Below are 7,632 nucleotides of genomic sequence, written 5' to 3'. Positions count from 1 at the left end.
GAGTGGCTTCTTGGGTGCGACAGAGACAGGAAGCGAGTCTGGAATTTCCTGATCAACAGAATGCCGCTACTTCACGCTTTGTTTGGGGGCCATGAGATCAAAGCAGGTCGACATGTGCTCTGTGGTCAGTGGTATTTAGTAATGTGATCTGTTCAAATGGTTAAAATGGCTCTGAGTACTATGGGACTTAACAAATGTGATCTGTAATTAGGACTTTGGACGGTTTTGAACTCCATGGGGTGCCCTGTCGATAGAGGCACGCACAGGAGACCCCAAATAGCGGCTAGTATACCGCACTTCATTCCAGTCATGATCTGTCGACCACTTTTGCAGGGTTTAACTGTCAGTAGAATATGGTGCCGTATGTTTCGCGATCTGTACAAAATAGTTTGCTGCTGAGATTCTAGTAATTTGTCCATCTGCAGAAAATGATGGTGGGTCACGAAATATGTCATGAACTTTTAGATGTATAATTGCTCTGATTTTCCCATCTGTGATTGGACACCACTGTGCTTCGAAAAGTGAGGAAAATAAATAATAAGAGCCTTAACATCCCTGACTCTAGCAGCATACATAAACTAAGCCTACTCAGCGTTTCCAACTGCAATCAGAATAAAAAAATGCCTCGCAATTGTTGAAATATTCCATACTGTGATAGATTTCCTGACAAATTCTTCAAACAAATTATATTCTGTACACCATCTTGTATCCTGTAAATTGTGTAAATAAACAGTATTCCATACACTGCAGTCAGTTTCCCAACAAAATATTTAACTGAATAAATAAGCTATATTCCAAACACTGCAATCGATTTCCTGACAACCTCTTTAAATGAATAAATAAACTATATTCCACACACCACCTTGAATCCCATAAATTGTTTAAATAAGCCATATTCCGCACATTGTCTAAATTTTTAAACAATATGCATACACTGTAGTCGATTTCCCTTCAAATGACCCATCAACTGAGTCTTTTTCCAGGGGAGAAGGGGAGGGGAGGTGGAGGGCTGGGGTATTTTCCAGACTGTGGATTTAATTAATTAGTCAATCAAACTGATATCAAAAGTGTGCCTGTATCGAGGGAGAGTTCCCTGAGGGATGGGGAGGAGTAGCCCCAGGGGGTCATAACATGTCAATTAAAAGGATGGATTATCCCCAGGGGGTCTTAATCCTCTTAGCACAACAATAGGTTAAGGACCTGTCAAACAAACGAGAACAATAGGTTTGCCACTGAATGTATACTTGCTCCTGAATGTAGACAAACCTCACTAAGAAATTGTTCTAAAGTGAAGTTTGTCCCACTACTGATGCATAGCTTATCTGACAAAATAAAGAATTGTTTTTGTGGAATTCTGTTGTTTTGTACATAATTAAGTAGTTACGAAATAATGTGTAAGCATTCCTAACTCTCTGCTTCGAATTTTTGTGTAAGTAGAAGTTTTCATGCTTTTGCATTATTTCGGACAGATGTTTAAGATCCCTAATAGATGTATTAGTTCACGAATTTACGTCCGGGCTGAAATCAGATATTCTTAAGCTGCAGCCACACAACAACTTGTGCTAACTGTACACTTCCTTGTTAAATGTTCGGTTTTAAAACGCTTATTTAATGTCGCCACTGTCTCAACACAGGATCTGTTCTCAGAGGCCCTAGTTCCTTTGCAGCTAACTTTTCCTGATAATTTACTTTTCTGTTCCCAGAATACGATTTAGATTCTGCAGCAGAGTGTGCGCTGATATGAAACTTCGTGGCAGGTTAAAACTGTGTGCTGGACCGAGACTCGAACTCGGGACCTTTGTATTTCACAGGCAAGTGCTCTACCGACTGAGCTACCCAAGCACAAGTCATGACCTATCCTCACAGCTTTACTTTTCTGTTAGCATTTAAAATAGATTCAACGAAGTTCATATTGACCCCGCACAATAAACAACGAATCCAAACACAAACTACCATTTGTGCAAATGATTAAACTCGAGCACTAATGTCTACCAACATGGTCACTTAACTAGAATACAAATAGGATGTATACGAGCATAAGGAAAAAAAACTCCCAGATTTTTCTGGTTAAAATATACACTTTTTCAGGAGAAAATACACTTTTTTTCTGTTAAGTGATAGTATACTTTCCCTCATAACTATGAAACTCAGCACTTAAGAAAATTAAACGTTACAAAAAAAAAAAGAGTCATGAGTGTTCGAAAGATCTTTGATGTGGGGCAACATGCAAGTTACATATTTTCATATTGTAGTGTCACCGCCAGACACCACACTTGCTAGGTGGTAGCCTTTAAATCGGCCGCGGTCCGTTAGTATACGTCGGACCCGCGTGTCGCCACTATCAGTGATTGCAGACCGAGCGCCGCCACACGGCAGGTCTAGAGAGACTTCCTAGCACTCGCCCCAGTTGTACAATCGACTTTGCTAGCGATGGTTCACTGACAAAATATGCTCTCATTTGCCGAGACGATAGTTAGCATAGTCTTCAGCTACGTCATTTGCAACGACCTGGCAAGGCGCCATTACCAGTTATTATTGATACTGAGTCATGTACGGTCAAGAGCGACGCTCATCATTAATGGATTGAAGTTAAGTATTCCAACAGCTATGTACGTTTTTCTAAAGTCTAAATTCCTTGTCCTGTTCCAGACCTCACGCCAGCCTGCGTGAGCTAAAACGCATGCCTTTCGGCTTTCTCTAGTACCCGGTGTTGGCTCTCCTGCCAACCCACAACATTGGCGACGAGGCAACACCGCGTTCGTAACTATACTGCCCTGATTTACTTGTGTAATGGCTTCGCCACCATATCCAGATGTACTGTCCGAATTTTATCGCTTACAGAATCAGCAGACGCAGGCCATACTGGATGCCCTTGGACAGCTCGTCCAGTGTCAACGTGCAATGCAAAACGATGCGGCAGCGCCACTCCACCGCTAACGCAGCCACAACACGCAGTTGCACCAACTTTTCGTCCTTTTGATGCTGCACTGGAAAGCTGGACGGAGTGGTCACGCCAATTTGGATTCCATTTCGCCTCCTACAGAATTCAAGGTAACGAGCAGCTGCTTTTTTTATTGTCCTCCGTCGGGGTGCACACGTACCGTGTGATACTCAAATTATTTCCCCGACGGGACGTAGCAACTCTATCCTACGACGAAATTTTGTCTGCATTAGATGCATATTTCAAAGAATCAGTCAATATAGTTGCCAAACGGTATACCTTCTTTCGTACAAAACGTACGGCAGGTCAGACTAATCGGGAGTGGGTTACAACCTTGCAAGGCCTTACCAGGGATTGTGCTTTTGAGTGTCAATGTGGACTCCCTTATTCAGATACTATGGTATGTGATGCAATTGCACAGAACGTTTCTGATGTTCGTATACGGGAACAGATTTTGAAACTAGTCAATCCCTCTCTTCAACAAGTGATGGACATATTGGATCGGCAGGACACACTTGACTTTGCTCAGGAATCATCTGAAACTTCGCCACCCGTGTGTCAGGTGAACCGGCCCGCCGGGCGAGCTGCACGGAACAGGCAACAGTCCTTGCGCCCGACCGCGCCGCTGCCCCCAGGCTCTCAGCCACATGTACCGCGCCGGCAAGGAAATGCAGTGCTAAAATCATGCCCGCGGTGTGCTACCAGACATTCGCGTGAGAAATGCCTGTCACGCCAAGCTATTTGCTTTTACCGTAATAAAAAAGGACATGTTCAAAGTGTTTGCCAGAAAAAGCTCAGATCGGAAACTCAAAACCATTCCAGGCCCTTTGCTTCGCGCCGGAATCGGAATCGAACCAAGGATACTCAGGCTCGCGAAACTTCGCCCATGGAAATTCATATAGTTCATGCCACTCCGCCCAGTCCCACAAATAGTGTGCGTCGACATCGCAGGAACTCCCGTCAAGTCGCAAGTGATTTTGTACCAGTGTCAGTTCATGTTGCAAAAGACAGTCGCTCTTGTCATCAGCAGGACAATAAACTTTTTGTGGACTTGGACATTAACGGCAAAGTGATACCATTCCAGCTCGATACCGGGGCTGCAGTTTCACTGATCAATCAAGGCACTTACAAACAGCTGGGCACACCTCCGTTGCATGCCGCAACTGTTAAGTTAACTACCTGTTCAGATCACAAGATCCCTGTGTTAGGACAGTGCAGCCTTCTTGCAACATACAAGGGACAAACAAAAGTTGTGTCATTTTACGTCCTTCGTTCTTCTTCTGCAGTGAACTTGTTTGGTTTCGATTTATTTCAGTTGTTTAACTTGTCTATAGTAAATCAGGTCCTATCAGTGAACCAGACTGTGCCTTCAGACAGTGTTTCTCGTCTATGTGAAGAATTTGCAGACATTTTTGCACCGGGCCTCGGTTGCGCTAAGAACTATAAAGCACATTTGGAACTGAAAGTACACGTGCAACCGAAATTTTTCAGAGCGCGCAATGTTCCCCACGCATTGCGGGATGAGGTCGCAAAAACATTACACGATTTGGAATCACAAGGTGTAATTGAACGTGTGCAGGCTTCTCTCTGGGCATCACTCTTAGTAATTTTACCAAAACCTTCGGGAAAATTGAGACTTTGTGTGGACTTCAAGGCAACAGTGAATCCACAACTAGTGATTGCAACATTTCCTTAACCCCGCCCGGAAGATCTTTCTGACAAACTGTGCCCGGGGAAATATTTTTCGAAGTTGGACCTAGCAGATGCGTACTTGCAAATACCGGTGGACGAAGAATCCCAGAGCGTTTTGGTGGTTAACACGCATCTTGGTTTGTATCGATTCAAACGAGTGCCATTCGGGTGTGCCTCCGCCCCTGCATTGTTTCAGCAATATCTACAAACTGTTTGTGCGTTGGTCCCTACTGCAACAAACCTGGACGATATTGTGATCTCCAGAAAGACGGAAGAAGAACATTTAGTCAATCTCAGAACATTATTTCAGGTCTTGCGACAAAATGGTCTTCGCTTGCGGAAGGACAAATGTGTGTTTTTTGCTCGTGACTTACCCTATCTGGGACATGTACTCAGTGCCCAAGGCATACATCCTAGTCCAGAGCACCTCCGTGCCATACAAGACTTGCCTTCGCCGCAGAATTTGAAGCAGCTACAGAGTGTGCTGGGAAAAATAAATTACTGTAACAAATACGTTCCACAGGCCTCTCCCATTTCAGCTCCGCTTCATCGCTTACGCCATAAAGGTGTTCCGTTCGTCTGGACGACGGAATGCGAACGCGCCTTTCGCCAGTTGAAATCGGCGTTGCTTTCCAGTACTTGCCTCACGCCAATCGATCCCCAGAAGCCCCTTTTGTTGATGGTGGATGCATCGGATTTCGGGATCGGTGCTGTGCTTGCGCACAAAGATGGTTCGCACGATCGCCCTATTGCCTTTGCGTCCAAATTACTCTCGTCTGCGCAATGAAATTATTCACAGATCGAGAAAGAAGCATTGGCTCTCGTATTTGGTGTTACAAAGTTTCATGATTTCTTGTATGGTCGTCACTTTACCATCATCACAGACCACAAACCTTTGACATCGCTTTTTCATCCGACCAAGCCTGTACCTCCACGTACAGCGCAGAAATTCATTCGCTGGTCTATTTTCCTCTCGCAGTACCGCTACGATATCTTGTATCGGTCCACCGCTAAGCACGGAAACGCGGATGCGTTGTCCCGTTTGCCTGTTGCTGAGGATAGAGCATTCGATTCCTCCGAACTTGCTTGCATGTTCATTGATTCAGAAACCGATGACGTGGTCGAATCGTTTCCGATTGATTTTCGTCGTGTAGCTACAGCCACAGCTGCCGACCCTGTCCTTGCTACCGTTCTGCGTTTTGTTGCTACGCAATGGCCCTTGTCAAAGTCACGGATAGGGGATCCGTTGGTTAGCCGATTATTTGTTCACCAGGAGAGACTTTTTGTACGACATGGTCGTTTGCTGTTGCGTTCTGATAATGATCAGTCCAGGGTCGTGGTCCCACGTTCGTTACAGTCCTCTGTCTTACAGCTTCTCCACCAAGGACATTGGGGTATAGTGAGAACGAAACAACTTGCTCGTCAGCACAGTACTTGGTTCGGAATCGATGCCGCGATTACGAATATGTGCTCTTCTTGCATGGTGTGTGCCGAACAACAATCAGCACCACTGCGGAAATTCTTTGCATGGCCAAAATCCACTTCCCCTTGGCAACGCTTGCACATCGATTTTGCTGGTCCATTCTGGAATGCTCGATGGTTGGTTGTGGTAGATTCATTCAGTAATTTTCCTTTTGTTGTCCGGATGTCTTCCACGTCGTCATTTGCCACCATCCAAGCGTTATCTGCTATCTTTTGCATTGAAGGTCTTCCACAGGCTATTGTTTCCGACAATGGCCCACAATTCATGTCCGCAGAAATTCAGTCATTCTGCAAGGCCAATGGTATTCAACATCTGACGTCCGCGCCGTTTTCGCCACAGTCAAACGGTGCCGCTGAACGATTGGTCAGGACTTTCAAGTCACAGATGTTGAAGGTGAAAGAGTCGCATTCTCGGGAGGACGCGTTATTGCTCTTTATGTCGTCGTATCGCTCTCAGCCCCGAGATGGTCGCTCGCCGGCTGAGTTGCTCCACGGTCGCTCTCATCGAACCTTGATGTCGTTGCCACATCCGCCGCATCCGGTTCCTGTGCAGCGGCAGACACCTGCTTTTGCCCCAGGTCACGTTGTCTACTATCGCAACTATCGAGGTTCACGGCGTTGGCTCGAAGGGCGCATTCTTCGCTGCCTCGGCCGCGCTATGTATCTGGTTTTGGGGGCCTCTGGTGAGGTGCGTCGGCATCTCAATTAGCTGCGCCTCTGTCGTCGCACGGGATCTGCCGCTCCCCGTCTGCTTTCAGCGACGGTGCCGTCCAGTCAGCGCCCTGGGGACCCATCTACTGGCTCGCCTCAGCCCCAGGTGTTACCGACGCTGCCTTCCATTTTGTCCCATGGCGACGCGCCGCCGCCGCCTGTTCTCCCGCCAGCGACGCCCGCAGTGGCCGCATCGCTGCAACCGCCGGGCGCCGCCCTGGGTCACGCGCCGCCGATCGCTTCCCGTGACCAGTTGTCCTCTGACATGGAACTCTTGCCCGTCGGGTGCCCCGGCCCGATGGAGGTCGACCCTTCGGCCCCTCCTCTCTCTCTATGGGCGCATACACCGCATGTTGGCGTGCACCCTGGAGCAGGTTTTCAGGCGTTTCCCAGCTCCCTGCGGACCGAATGGCAGTGTGCGGGTGGCACAGCCTCGCCTGTTGTTAGGCTCCCCACCTCGTCGCATACGTCAACATAGGGTCCTCCCCACGGCGGGCGGAAGCCTTATGCCACAACCGTACGCCGATTTGCGGGGGAGGAATGTGGTGTCACCGCCAGACACCACACTTGCTAGGTGGTAGCCTTTAAATCGGCCGCGGTCCGTTAGTATACGTCGGACCCGCGTGTCGCCACTATCAGTGATTGCAGACCGAGCGCCGCCACACGGCAGGTCTAGAGAGACTTCCTAGAACTCGCCCCAGTTGTACAACCGACTTTGCTAGCGATAGTTCATGGACAAAATACGCTCTCATTTGCCGAGACGATAGTTAGCATAGCCTTCAGCTACGTCATTTGCTACGACCTAG

Source organism: Schistocerca piceifrons, chromosome X (assembly GCF_021461385.2).
Source record: "Schistocerca piceifrons isolate TAMUIC-IGC-003096 chromosome X, iqSchPice1.1, whole genome shotgun sequence".
Classification (NCBI taxonomy): domain Eukaryota; kingdom Metazoa; phylum Arthropoda; class Insecta; order Orthoptera; family Acrididae; genus Schistocerca; species Schistocerca piceifrons.
This window is presented reverse-complemented; position numbering follows the sequence as displayed.